At 41.6% G+C, this 12,847-nt stretch overlaps 1 protein-coding gene and 2 non-coding genes across 3 annotated transcripts in view; 2 read left to right on the top strand and 1 right to left on the bottom strand.

Moving 5' to 3' along the window:
* Nucleotides 1-12,847, bottom strand: part of LOC138069278 (zinc finger protein 184-like) — a 1,142,341-nt gene that overhangs the window by 951,748 nt on the left and 177,746 nt on the right. The gene's annotated exons all lie outside the window — the stretch shown is intronic.
* TRNAK-UUU (transfer RNA lysine (anticodon UUU)) lies at nucleotides 837-909 on the top strand. The gene has a single exon. It is a non-coding gene; the product is annotated as a tRNA-Lys (tRNA).
* On the top strand, nucleotides 8,373-8,444 carry TRNAQ-UUG (transfer RNA glutamine (anticodon UUG)). Its single transcript has one exon. It is a non-coding gene; the product is annotated as a tRNA-Gln (tRNA).

Here is a 12,847-nt window from a genome sequence, read left to right as displayed (position 1 = left end):
AATCCCAGGGATGGTGGAGTCTTATGGGCTGCCGTCTATGGGGTCACACAGAGTCGGACACGACTGAAGCGACTTAGCAGCAGCAGCAGCATATAATTCCTAGATTTTGTTTTTTAAATTTCTAATAAGAAATTTGGTCGTAAAATAGTGGAGTAAATATGGCTGTATTCATTAGAAATGTATGCATTTCTCAATTAATTATAACACCCAACTTACAGTGGCTTAAACAAATTGGGGTTTATTTTTGTCATATGCTAAGAAATCTAGAGGAGGGCAATTGCTGGCACTGATTCACATACCTAACAGTTGTCAGGGACCAGAGCTGTCTTCATTCATAACATGTTGGTGGTCATCCTAACATTTGTCATCACGTCATGGTCACAAGATAGCTACCATAGCTCCAGACATCACATTTGTGTTCAAGACAGAAAGTGGGAAAAGGCAGAACTAAACACATCTGTGCCATTTTATAAGGAAAATATAAGCTTCCCCAGAAACTCCTAGAAAATATGCTTATTTCTCTTTGGCCAGAACCATATTGCATGGCCAACTCTAGTACAAGGAAAGCTGAGAAGCATTTAATTAGGTACATAGCCAACAGTTAGGTAGATAGCTTCCCCAGTGGCTCAGTGGTGAAGAAACCCTCTGCCAATGCAGGCAGGAGACACGGGGAAGATCACCTGGAATGGGAAATGGCAACCCACTCCAGTATTTTTGCTTGGAGCCTGGAGAATCCCATGGACAGAGGAGCCTGGCTGGCTATAGTCCATGGGTTTACAAAGAGTTAGACACATGAACATGAAGACTATGTCTGAGCCTCCTCTGTTCCTAAGAGAGCCTGGATAGCTCAGTCGGTAGAGCATCAGACTTTTAATCTGAGGGTCCAGGGTTCAAGTCCCTGTTCAGGCGTTACTCTAGAGTGTTTTGGGCAGCTCAGTCAGTAGAGCATCAGACTTTTAATCTGAGAGTCCAGGGTTCAAACCCCTGTTCAGGCTTAAGTGAAAGTCCTTCAATCCTGTCCAACTCTTTACAACCCCGTGCACTGTATAGAGTCCTTAATTGTCCGGGTTAGAATACTGGACTGGGTAGTCTTTCCCTTTGGGCATAGACTTTTAGGATCCTCAGTGGGTGGCTCAATGGTAAAGAATTTCCTGCAGGTTTGATCCCTGGATCCGTAAGATGCCCTGGAGAAGAGAATGGCAATCCACTTCAGTATTCTTGCCTGGAGAATCCAAAGGACAGAAGAGCCTGATGGGCTACAGTCCCTAGAATCACAAAGAGTTGGACATGACTGGAGCAACTTAATGTAGCCAACATGAAGTATTTTTTATGGAAGAAAGAAGGGGTGTACAATAGACACTGGGCTGGCAGTTAAAAGCATTTGCAACAACGGCATTTTCCCCTTCCTTCAGAAATCACACAGAAACAAAACAAAACAAAAATAGAAAAACTTTTATGCAATTATGCAAATTTGACATTTAACCCTGAGTCTTGTGAAAAACTTTCCAATATAATCAGAGCATAACCCTAAACATTACCCAGTACTGACCAAAGACAAAGTCCTACCAGAAGAGGAAAATTTTAAAGTAACAGGTACATGTTAAGCGGGGGGGGAACAATAATACTGTTTATTTGGAACAGAAAAGGTGTGATAGCTAGAAAAAAGAGACTGCCTGAATAGGAATCTATGCAATAATATATGAACCCATGAAACATGCTTTCTGTAAAAGTACACAAAAACTAACAGGATTTATGGAGAAAATAAAGTTTTAGGGTAGATTATTTAAATTCTACACAGCTTTGTCAGGAGACATTAATAAAACTACAGAAATTCCAGCAAAATTACAAGTTTAGACAAAAAGACATATTAGATAAAAAATATTAAGTATTTAAAAAATATTAAGTATTCTAAGGATTTTTACCTTAGAAAAGTGATGGTATCTTGTTAGAGGTATAAGGAAAGGGTGAGGCAAGGGTCAAGGGATATCATCATCAGAAGTTCAGATGGACAAGCATTTGCACACTTTGCAAGAAATGTAGTGAAACTACAAAATATATAATGACAGTTCTGGCTCATCATCTTGTTTTTATTTTCTGACACTGGCTTATAAAAAGTTATTTAGTTTTTCCTGCTTAAATATTTTCCTTCTTTCATAAAGAAGCTATTTCATGGTTCCAAATAGGACTTCATGCCATGAAGTGAAATCCTGCTGCATTCTACATTGTGGTCAAGTTATCGTCTATCTACTACAACTACTGCTCTATCATACTTAGAGCAGAAGATAACTGAGAAGTAGAAAGCTCTTGTGGGGTAGACTGTCTAACTGTATCATCATCTTACAGACTTCCATTTGAGCCTCAGCAGCTAACTGTTGGAGCTCTTGTATACAGAGAGCTTCTGAAAGAGACTGCAGCAGTTCCTCAATATCTCCACTCAGCTTTTTAAAATCCAACCTCCTCAGCAAAAGTAACATAAGTTGCTTTGATTTAGTGGAGCTCTTCTGAAAGTTCAAAGCCTTTAGAATCATAAATTAAATCAGGGAGAAAAATCTTTTTTTTTGGCCATGTCAAGTCTTAATCGTGGCACTCTCTCTCTGTTGCAGCATGATGGCTTCTCTCTAGTTGTGGCATGCCAGCTCCAGGGCATGTGGGCTCTGCAGTTTGCTGAAAGCGAGTTCTCTAGTTGAGGCCCGCAGACTTTGCTGCCCCGTGCATGTGAGATCCTAGTTCCTTGACTAGGGATCAAACCAATGTCCCCTTCATTGGAAGGTGGTTTCTCAACCAATGGACCACCAGGGAAGTCCCAATCAGGGAGAATCATACCATATCCCATGCAAGTAGGCTTTTGTGACATCATCTCAAGCCTCTATAATAATAGCAATTGCAATTTTAATGCTTTATCAATTCCAGAATTCAAAAACTGTGTGTGCATCATCACCTGATGTAGATCCAAAAAACACCTTGAATGTTATCCTTAAATAATAATCTTTAATGATTGCGATCACAACCTGATTAGAGGGCTGAAGAAAATTAGTTATATTAGGAGGTAAAAGAGAACTTTAATAGTTGAAGAAAGTTCATCAACTGTTGGAGGATGGCTTAGTGTATTACTGAGAATTACAAGAATTTTGAAAGAAAAGTTGTTTGTTCCTCTTGCAATATTTTTTAAAATCATCGATAAAACATCACCTAGAAGATAAGTAAATATCTGCCCTGCCATCCAACCTTTCTTGTAGACTTATAATACTCAGGCTAATCTTTACATTTATTTTTAAAGCTTGTAGGTTGGCAGAATAATAAATTACACAGGCTTTAGATTTAAATTCCTACTGGCATTTGCACCCAGCATCACCATCTTAAATACTGGACCTTCTGTTTCCCCCTTCAAGATACAGGCCCTTGAGATCACTTGCTCCAACAGAGAGTGGTTCCATCAAAATCAAAAACCTGATCTAGGTTATATACTTCTTTGTCAATCAAATTTCTTAACACTGGGGGAAATGTCTTTTCAGCTTCTTTGCACTCACAGCTTCATCAGAGAGCTAAATATTGTGGCAATCATAGCAGTTCTTGAAGCCACTAAACCAGCCACTGCTTGCACTAAATGAAGGCACTTCTGCACTTTCTTCTTAAGGTCATATATATTGCTAATATTTTCTCTTTAATTTTAAGAAAGGCTACTTCTCATTGCTTCTTTCTTTGGTATAAAATTCAAACAAATGTTGCATTTCTTCCATTTCCTTATGCCTTGTTCTAATAAATTTTGTAGCAATTGCAGCTGTTCCAGCTAGATAACTTTCTTTTATTTTCCCAGCATTGTCTCTAATTGTTTGTAAAGTTGACTCTTCTATTTCAGTTGTATGTTTTTTCATTTCTTTCAAACCATTTTATAATTTTGAGCTTTTATTTGTTAAATCTTTTCTTTCATGCTTACTAGCAAAAATTTTATCACCAGCACGCTTCTATGGCACTTGCAACTCCCCCTTGCTTGCTCATTTTCTGGAACACAAAAATGTTGAGTAAAGATTGCACCAAAATGGGAGGAACTATGCACATAAGTATTTCTAAAACAGAGACTGGGGCCAAGAGGAAGGATGTGGAGGTGAATGGGCAGTCTGTACATACTGTATGTCTTCACAACTTGCCGTGCTAGGCTATACTTTGCATTCAGCTGCTCTTACTTAGGTGGCCCAAAACATCAACTTTCACGGAAAACTCATACATGAGCCGACACAATTTCAGCCTTACATTGACTTATTTCCCTATTTATCAGACTCATATGAAAGATTTTGCATTCCAGAAAAACATGTTAACAGATCATAAAATGGTAAAATGTTCTATACATATATAAAACGTTCATATTAAAAAAAGAGTTCAGATAAATGTGTGGATAGTATCTTACAGAAATGGGAATGTTTGGCAATACCCATAATATTCTAAAATTACTGTCATAAAAAGCAAATATATGCTCTTAAAAATAACCTCTAGTGTGTTGGACCTCACATACCAACAACTCCAAGTACTGAAAAGTATCTAGAAAATGATGCAATTAATCTCTTCATTGTACAGGTGAAGTCATCAAAGTCCAGAGAAGGTGTGTACCTGAGGTTACACAGCTAATTAGTGACAGAGCCTGTTATAGAACCCAGATGTTAGGATTCACCATTTCCTGATATTTCCATTAAATGAGGCTACTTCTCTATTTGTTTTTCCTAGAAGGTATTCCTTGTATTCTTACACCAATTTGCTTCCATATATGGTCAAAGTAGTGGGCATCATAAGAAGAGATAGCTACTTTTATCTCACAGTCACTAAATAAAATATACTTTCTATTCACAAGCACTGGACCAAGGTTTCCCATTTGGTATCCCGTTTCCTTATTAGAATCAGCTACCACCAACATAAAAATTGTTATCCCAGAAGCATGAATCTATTCATCTATACCAGTGATCAAATGATAATGCCCAGAATTCAAATTTGCAGTAGTCAGTGTGAAGCGAACTCCACTCACTCCACTTTGGACCCACAGCACTCAAATTCTCCACAAAAGATGGCACCTCCAATTTCTCACCTGCTGTCTAGGTTCATCAAGCTCCCTCTCCAAATCCTCCAGCACAGTCACCACCTCCTCGCCACTCTCAGGATGATGCTCCCGTACCCAAGCCTGGAGCTCCTCAGGCAGGATGGTCAGGAGCTGTTCCAGCACCAATAGTTCCAGGATCTGCTCCTTTGTGTGTGTCTCTGGGCTCAACCACAGACGGCAAAGTTCCCTGAGTTGGCTCAGAGCCTCCCTGGGTCCGGGAGTCTCCTGATAGCAGAACTGCCGGAAACGTTGACGAGAGAGTTCCCTGCTATAAGACAAATTCTTCTGTAGGAAGGATGCCTGATCCCAAATAGGGTCCTCTTCTTTAACCTTTATTTTGATAATCTCCCCTTGTTCCTCTGAACCCTGCCCAGCCAAGGCTGGGATGGTCCCGGGGGCTGCTGCCATCCTTAGCTTGGCCTTGCTCCAACAAGGATCTAAGGAGATATGTGATTTGAGGTCCCCACCCAGTCTTTGATCAGGAAAGCTTTTTTTTAATAAGAAAATCCTGTTGACACAGACAAATTACAGACGCAGCTAAATTTTTTTTTTGTTTTTGTTTAGGTGAAAACAGGGCAGTTACTTGATCAGTTCCATTGAAAGTGAAGCCATTCTCTGACAAGACCGGAAATTGTGAGTTCAGAACTATTCACTAAAGCTTCAGGAGCACAAATTGAGCGTCAGCTTGCTTGCGAGACAGAACACTGAGTAAAGTCTGGCCCTAAAGCCTGGGTCTACTATCCCCAACAAGAAACCGGCGCTCTGAGGCCCAGGCCCGGGATGGGGGGAGAGGTAAAGGGGCTCTTTCCACACCGCTAGCAGTCGGCGGGGAAGGCCCGATTGTTGCCGCGCAGACGCCCTCTGCCCTCCGCCACTTCCCCCTCAAAGGAGCTCGGACTGTCTCGAGCCAAGCCAGAGAAGTGGGCAACAGGCGACACTCCCGGGCGAGGCGGTGGCTCGTCTCACACACCCGCCTGAGGCCCCAGCTCGTTCCAGCCTGGCCCCGGGAGCTGCGCTCACTTCCGGTCCGCTCTAGGATGCCAGGTGGTGCAACCAGCTCGGTGGTCGTGGTAAATCCGAGAGGTGAACACGAGCTCACAAGTGCTCTGTACAGAGACTTAACTCCCAAGTTACCCAGTTACCGGTGAAGAGTTTCACCGTGTGAGTAGAGCTAATGAGGGGGCTGCACTGGGTTTTCTTGTCACGGTGATAATCCGTCGCTGCACTAAGACCTGCAGCACTCATCGCCGCGTCCTAAAACAAAAGCAGAAGAGCATCTCTGCGCGATTGCCCAGTTAGCGAATTCGTAGGCTCCACCTGGCCTTTTCACGTTAATGTGGGCCACTGTCTTTTTTCCCAGTAGCCATAATTTAGCTAACTCGAAAAGGAAATGTAAAATCTAGCTTCTTCTTTCCCTTTTATAGATGGGGGGGAAAAATCAAGATCCATATAGGGAGCTCACCCCCTAATGACAGCAATAGCTATTCCTGCTACTTCTGGCTCTGTGAGCCATGCTGTTAACAATCCTGGAAAACAGGCCCCAGAAAACTAACAAGGAAAATCTGGACTTGTTTTCAGAGTCTAAGAAGTCGCTAGAGTTGGGCGACCAGAACATTCATACCTGGCTCAAGCTCCTTCGGACAGTGTGCTCTGCCAGGCAAGGTATTCAAAGAATGGATGTAGGTGAACAAAGAGAAAACTCTGTTTCAAGAGGAAGAGGCTGAGGCACCGGTGGATTCTGCTGGAGGTCTAAAAGCCCAGGAACCATCGCAAGTGCCAGCCTAATTCCTCTTCCACCTCCCCACTCAATCTGCCCCCCACGGCCTTGTGAAGAGCACTCAATAAATAATAGATGCCTGAGGAATATTTGTTGAATTGCTGAATGTCTTCCTTTCCCATTCTTTTTCGTTCTACTTTGATCTCTTTTAGTTACTCACATTTTGGCATTTCTGATTCAAGCGACTTTTAAGAATCAGCACGTTTCTTTTAGAGATCTTGAAATCAAAACTTCTTACCCTTGAGATCTGTGAATGTCCTGAGTGAGTCGCTAAAGTCGATGAAATTGTATATGAAATTTTGTCCATGTGCCCAAGTCATCAGAACCTCAAAAGGACTGAGATCTCCCCATCTCAGTGTCTCATTTTCCTAGTCACTATTAACATGTTGCATTTATCTTTTGTGGTTTCTCCCTAACTGTTAATCCCTTGCAGTCAGGGGTTCTGTCTTCTACTCTTTCATTTTCTGCATGCTCTGTTCACCACCATACTGAGCACAGTAGGCAGTCAGCACAGAGTAAACACAACTTCTAAGTTCTCTACTGGAGGGCATTAAATTCTTTTGGTACATTTTTCACTTTTAATTACTGAAGCACTTATGTCTCACAAAAGGGAACAGGACAAAATCTTAACCTATTTAAAACTGAGTGTATAAATTCACAAACTGTAACAAAAATTGAGTCACACTATATATTACATTTCAGCAAATTGCTGAGTTTTGCTTGGTAGTCTTAGACTAAATCTCTCCCGAAACTGCCAAGCCAACATGTGTACCTATATCAATCCCATTCTTTTTAGTATATTATTTCTATTGAATGGATAGGCATATTTTCAAGTTTCTGATACTAAAAAATATTACAGTGAGCATCTTTAGATATTTTTTTAAACTTTTTATATTTTTATTTCTGTAGAATGGCTTTTTAAAAGAAAAATTGCTGAGTAGATTATTCTTATAGATATTGCCAAATTGCTCCTTGGAGCGGTATTTATCATGTTTCACTAATGGCGTCAAGACCCCTCTCTAAGGCCCTGGAAGGTGTCGCCCTTTATGAACATATATTTTTGTAAAACTTGTAAAAATATATTGTAATGGAAATTAGTTAAGACTGCAGCCTCTTTTTCCTCCAGTTTTCCCTCAGATACATCATATATGTCTTGGAGTAACTGTATCTAATTTTGTGTTGAGAATGTCTATTCTCTCTTAAAAAAAAGACCCTTGTGTTCTTCTTAAGAAACTCGTGTAAGTTTCAAACTTCACAAAACCTGGATCCGCCTCTGCTGGTCTTCTGAAAGTTAATTTATGCTCCCAACCGAAGCGGAAGAGAGAGTGCGTGAATTGTCTCGAATTATGTTGTGGCCATTGCTTCTTCCCCAGCAGCAATAAAGCATCAGATATCATTATCAGCGTGGACTCAATGAAACTTGATCTAACTCTACTGGGTTGAAGCTACTGAAAACCTACTGTGGAGGGAATATTTAACTATAATTGCGGACGGGGTCTTAACTTCTCGGTTGGTCCCATGGTGTAATGGTCAGCACTCTGGACTTTGAATCCAGCAATCCGAGTTCGAATCTCGGTGGGACCTCTCAGGGGAACATTTTATAGTTCGTGTCGGAACTGGAGAAAAAGTGTTCGCCTGCTTTACACACAAATGTGGTAGTACTGGATTCTCCTACTCTGTTCGAACCAAAGTACCGAATACTTCCCCTGGGAAGTAACAGATTCTTTAAAATCAAGCTTTCCAAGCTCACAAAGTTCAACAGCAGGGAGGCTGAGTAGAAATGGTGGCGATTCCCATTAACCTCACGAACTTCTCAACGGCCGGGCGGACCGGCTCCAGCAGTGCCAATTCTTTGATGCAGACAGCATCTCAAAATTTCCGAGGTAGAAGGCCTCCTCGCAGCCGCGCGGGCTCCTAAGCCGAAAACCCCGCGTACCAAGGAGCTGAGCCTCGGCCTGGAGCGCGCTTTCTTCGCTGTGACACACATGCCCGGGGTCACTTCTTATTCCCTCTTCCCTTTCCCATTTCACCCAGACAGTTCACTCTCGTCTGTCTTCTCTCATTCCTTCTTCTCGTTCTCATCATCCACCCCAAATGCAAAGCCCGATGGGAAACTTCTCGAAAACTTGCAGCCGCGGAGAGCGTGGTCCCTGCAGTCCAAGCAGAAAAACTCACCTCCTGACCGGTCGCTGGCCTCACTGCGCCGGGAGCAGGCGTTCCCGATTCATTACAAAACGCCCGCATTTGAAGAGAGTAAAGTGCACAGAAAGTGTTGCACGCGGTGGAGGGGCCCGGAGAGGAGCGTAAATTCGGGTGAGAGAGACTGCAGGTGAGTGGAACGCCCTTTGCCTTCGCGGTTCTCCCCGTGTCTTCCCTCTTCCGCCTATTGGACCCGCAGGAAATGGAGCGAAGCTCTGATCCAGACCTCTTCGGAAAGTGCCAAACACCTGCAGCCGAAGCACCCAGGAAACAGTTTCCTCGAGCAGAGGCTCAGGGACAAGAAATGTCCCCCTGAAAAAGTACTCCGGGTGTAGACCGGAATCAAGTTGGAGATAAAGCTAATCAAACTTGGAAAGACCGGTTAGCTTTAGGAAGACACTTACTGTGCCGTTAGAGACAGAAAGGTGGGCATGTGGGAAGAAAGATTTCCTTCAGCTGGATCGGAACTAAATTAGGAGAAGACAGGTGTCTATGTTCTATAGAAATTAACCTCTTCTATGTCATAAGAGGCAACCCTTAAATCCAGTGATCTGTTTTCAGGTTCCTTCTTGCTTTGACATTTTAATGTTCTCATATGTTGCAAACTACCACACAATTGCACTCATTTCACACTCTAGCAAAATAATGCTCAAAATTCTCCAAACTAGGCTTCAAAGGTAGGTGAACCAAGAACTTCCAGATGTTCAAGCTAGATTTAGAAAAGGCAGAGAAACCAGAGATCAAATTGCCAACGTCTGTTGAATCACCGAAAAGCAAGAGAATTCCAGAAAAGCATCTAATTCTGCTTCATTGACTACACTAAAGCCTTTGACTGTGTGGATCACAACAAACTGTGGCAAATTCTTCAAGAGATGGGAATACCAGGCCGCCTTACCTGCCTCCTGAAAAATCGGTATGCGGATCAAGAAGCAACAGTTAGAACTGGACATGGAACAATAGACTGGTTCCAAATAGGGAAAGGAATAGGTCAAGGCTGTATATTGTCATCCTGCTTATTTAACTTCTAGGCAGAGTACATCATGAGAAATGCTGGGCTGGATGAAGCCCAAGCTGGAATGAGGTTTGCCAGGAGAAGTATCCGCAACCTCAGATATGCAGATGATACCACCCTTATGGCAGAAAGTGAAGAGGAACTAAAGAGCCTGTTGATAAAGGTGAAAGAGGAGAGTGGAAACGTTAGCTTAAAACTCAACATTCAAAAAACTAAGATCATGGCATCTGGTCCCATCACCTCATGGCAAATAGATGCGGAGACAGTGGAAACAATGACAGACTTTATTTTCTTGGGCTCCAAAATCACTGCAGATAGTGACTGCAGCCATGAAATTAAAAAACGCCCCTTGGAAGAAAAGCTATGACCAACATAGACAGCCTATTAAAAAGCAGAGGCATTACTTTGCCAACAAAGGCCCATCTAGTCAAAGCTGTGGTTTTTCTAGTAGTCATGTATGGATGTGAAAGTTGGACCATAAAGAAGGTTGAGTGCTGAAGAAGTGAGGCTTTTGAACTATGGTATTGGAGAAGACTCTTAAAGGCCCTTGGACTACAAGGAGATCAAATCAGTCAATCCTAAAGGAAATCAATCCTGAACATTCATTGGAAGGACTGATGCTGAAGCCGAAACTCCAATACCTTGGCCACCTGATGCAAAGATCTGACTCATTAGAAAAGGCCCTAATGCTGGGAAGATTGAAGGCAAGAGGAGAAAGGGATGACAGAGGACAAGATGGTTGGACGGTATCATCAACTCAATGCACATGAGTTTAAGCAAGCTCCAGGAGATGGTGAAGGACAGAGAATCCCGGCATGCTGCAGTCTACAGGGTTGCAAAGAGTCAGACATGACTGAGTACTTGAACAACAATATGTAACAAAAAATTCAAATCAAGTCCTACTCTCACCAATTACAATAACTCACTGAACTATAAATATTTCATTGACTCTTTATGAATTACTGTTGGTTATGCAAGACTCTGTAACAAATTAAGGTTACTAAGTTTATGAAAACAGACTCTTTTGTTTCCCACTATGGACACTTGACACTACCTCCACTTATATGATCTGTGATGATGCTAATTACAGGGGGAAATAACATTTCTGCTTGGGGTGTGCCTTAGCAGGCATGCTTCTGTTTTCTTTCCACCTTGTTGATGCTAATATGATCAAAAGTACCCCCCTAAAATATTCTCTCTCTTCTGAATTGGCCTGATAGCCTTCCCCATGTAGGAAGTTTCTAACTGCAGCCCCTCCAGCCTCTCCCATTTCTAGCCTGTGGTTCTCAGACATCTACAGCAGTGACGCAGTAACCCAAATAGACACCTTCCTGGAAATGACATAACAAAAGGGAGAACCACTTCATCTCAAACACTGACAGAATTTAATGATGTAATCATTATGGCCATATCTAGCATCTAAGACCCATTTGTTGTAGCTCAAATTCATTAACTCACATGTCATTCAAAGTCTGTAAATTACAAGTAATGAAAAATACCTGGCTGGAGGACCCAGAATGGAGAGAAAGCCAATTAACAGCTGCTATAGGGAGGCAGAATCAGTAACAGATACACGAGAGACTGGGAGAACACATGGATACTTCTGCGGGAATCTTACCTTCAGGAAGCTGAAGGAATCCCTGTGGATATTAACAAAAACTACCTACTTGACCAAAATTGTGTCAAGCTTCTCTGAGTCCTCTTACAAACCATCCTTGGCCTTCCCAGCATTTGGGCAAGAATCTTGCTTAGCCAGTTTATCTAGAATCCCCCTCAGCATCCTTGATATCCAGTCAAGCTCCCCTTCTCCACTCTTGATATTTAATCAAATTCTTTTTAGTAATTTTCCACCTAATGACTCCTTACTCTGCCCCTTCAGCTATAAATCCTCAGCTGCCTCTCTTGTATTCTAGATTGAGTTCAATCTTCCCTACTGCAACAGCCTTAAATAAAGTCTTCCTTGCCCATCTTCCTTCCTTCCTTAACTTCATCTACTGCAATTTTTCTTTGACAGTTGCCTCAAAGAACTTATAGACATATCCTAGGAAAACTGCTCTTTCAGAAAAAAGATTTAATTCAGGATTTGAGAATACAATCAACATAGAGGATGTGTCCAATGTAGAGGACTGAATGGATTAGAGAGCCAATTTCCTGAGGATATGAAACAAAATTTTTACTTTTTCCAAGATATGAGAATGTGACTGGGAACACTGATGGCAGGAGCAGCTTTCCTCGGTTGAATATTTACAGAAATAAAGAGAATTCTGGCTGATTGAATGTAATACATATATACCTCAACCAGATACGAGGCTTTAAGATCAACATGAAAAACATCTGGGTGCTTTATTAAATTACAGATTCCAGAACACATTCTCTGATGTCATAATTTAATAGGTCAAGAGTGAAGCCCAGAATTCTTCATTCGCTACACACACTTGAAGCAGCCTAGAAATCATACTTCAAATTGTTTTCACCTTAAAAAAAATCAAAATTCAAATTAATTAAAGAAAAGAATATTCTATTTTTAAAAGTATAACAAATATTTTGTTGTAATGAGAGAAATAAAAATTAAATTACACTGCAATATCACTTCCACCTACTAAAATGACAGAGAAGCCAAAGTTGGCAACATCGCATATTGGGGAGGGTGAGGGGAGCAAGGACCTCAGACATTACTATCTGGAGTGTAGATTAATAAAATTCCTTTAAAGGGCAATTTGGAAGTATGTGTAAATATTTCAAAAGCATATATGCTAGGACATAGAAAATGCCTTTT

Source organism: Capricornis sumatraensis, chromosome 22 (genome assembly GCF_032405125.1).
Source record: "Capricornis sumatraensis isolate serow.1 chromosome 22, serow.2, whole genome shotgun sequence".
Lineage (NCBI taxonomy): Eukaryota > Metazoa > Chordata > Mammalia > Artiodactyla > Bovidae > Capricornis > Capricornis sumatraensis.
This window is presented reverse-complemented; position numbering and strand designations above follow the sequence as displayed.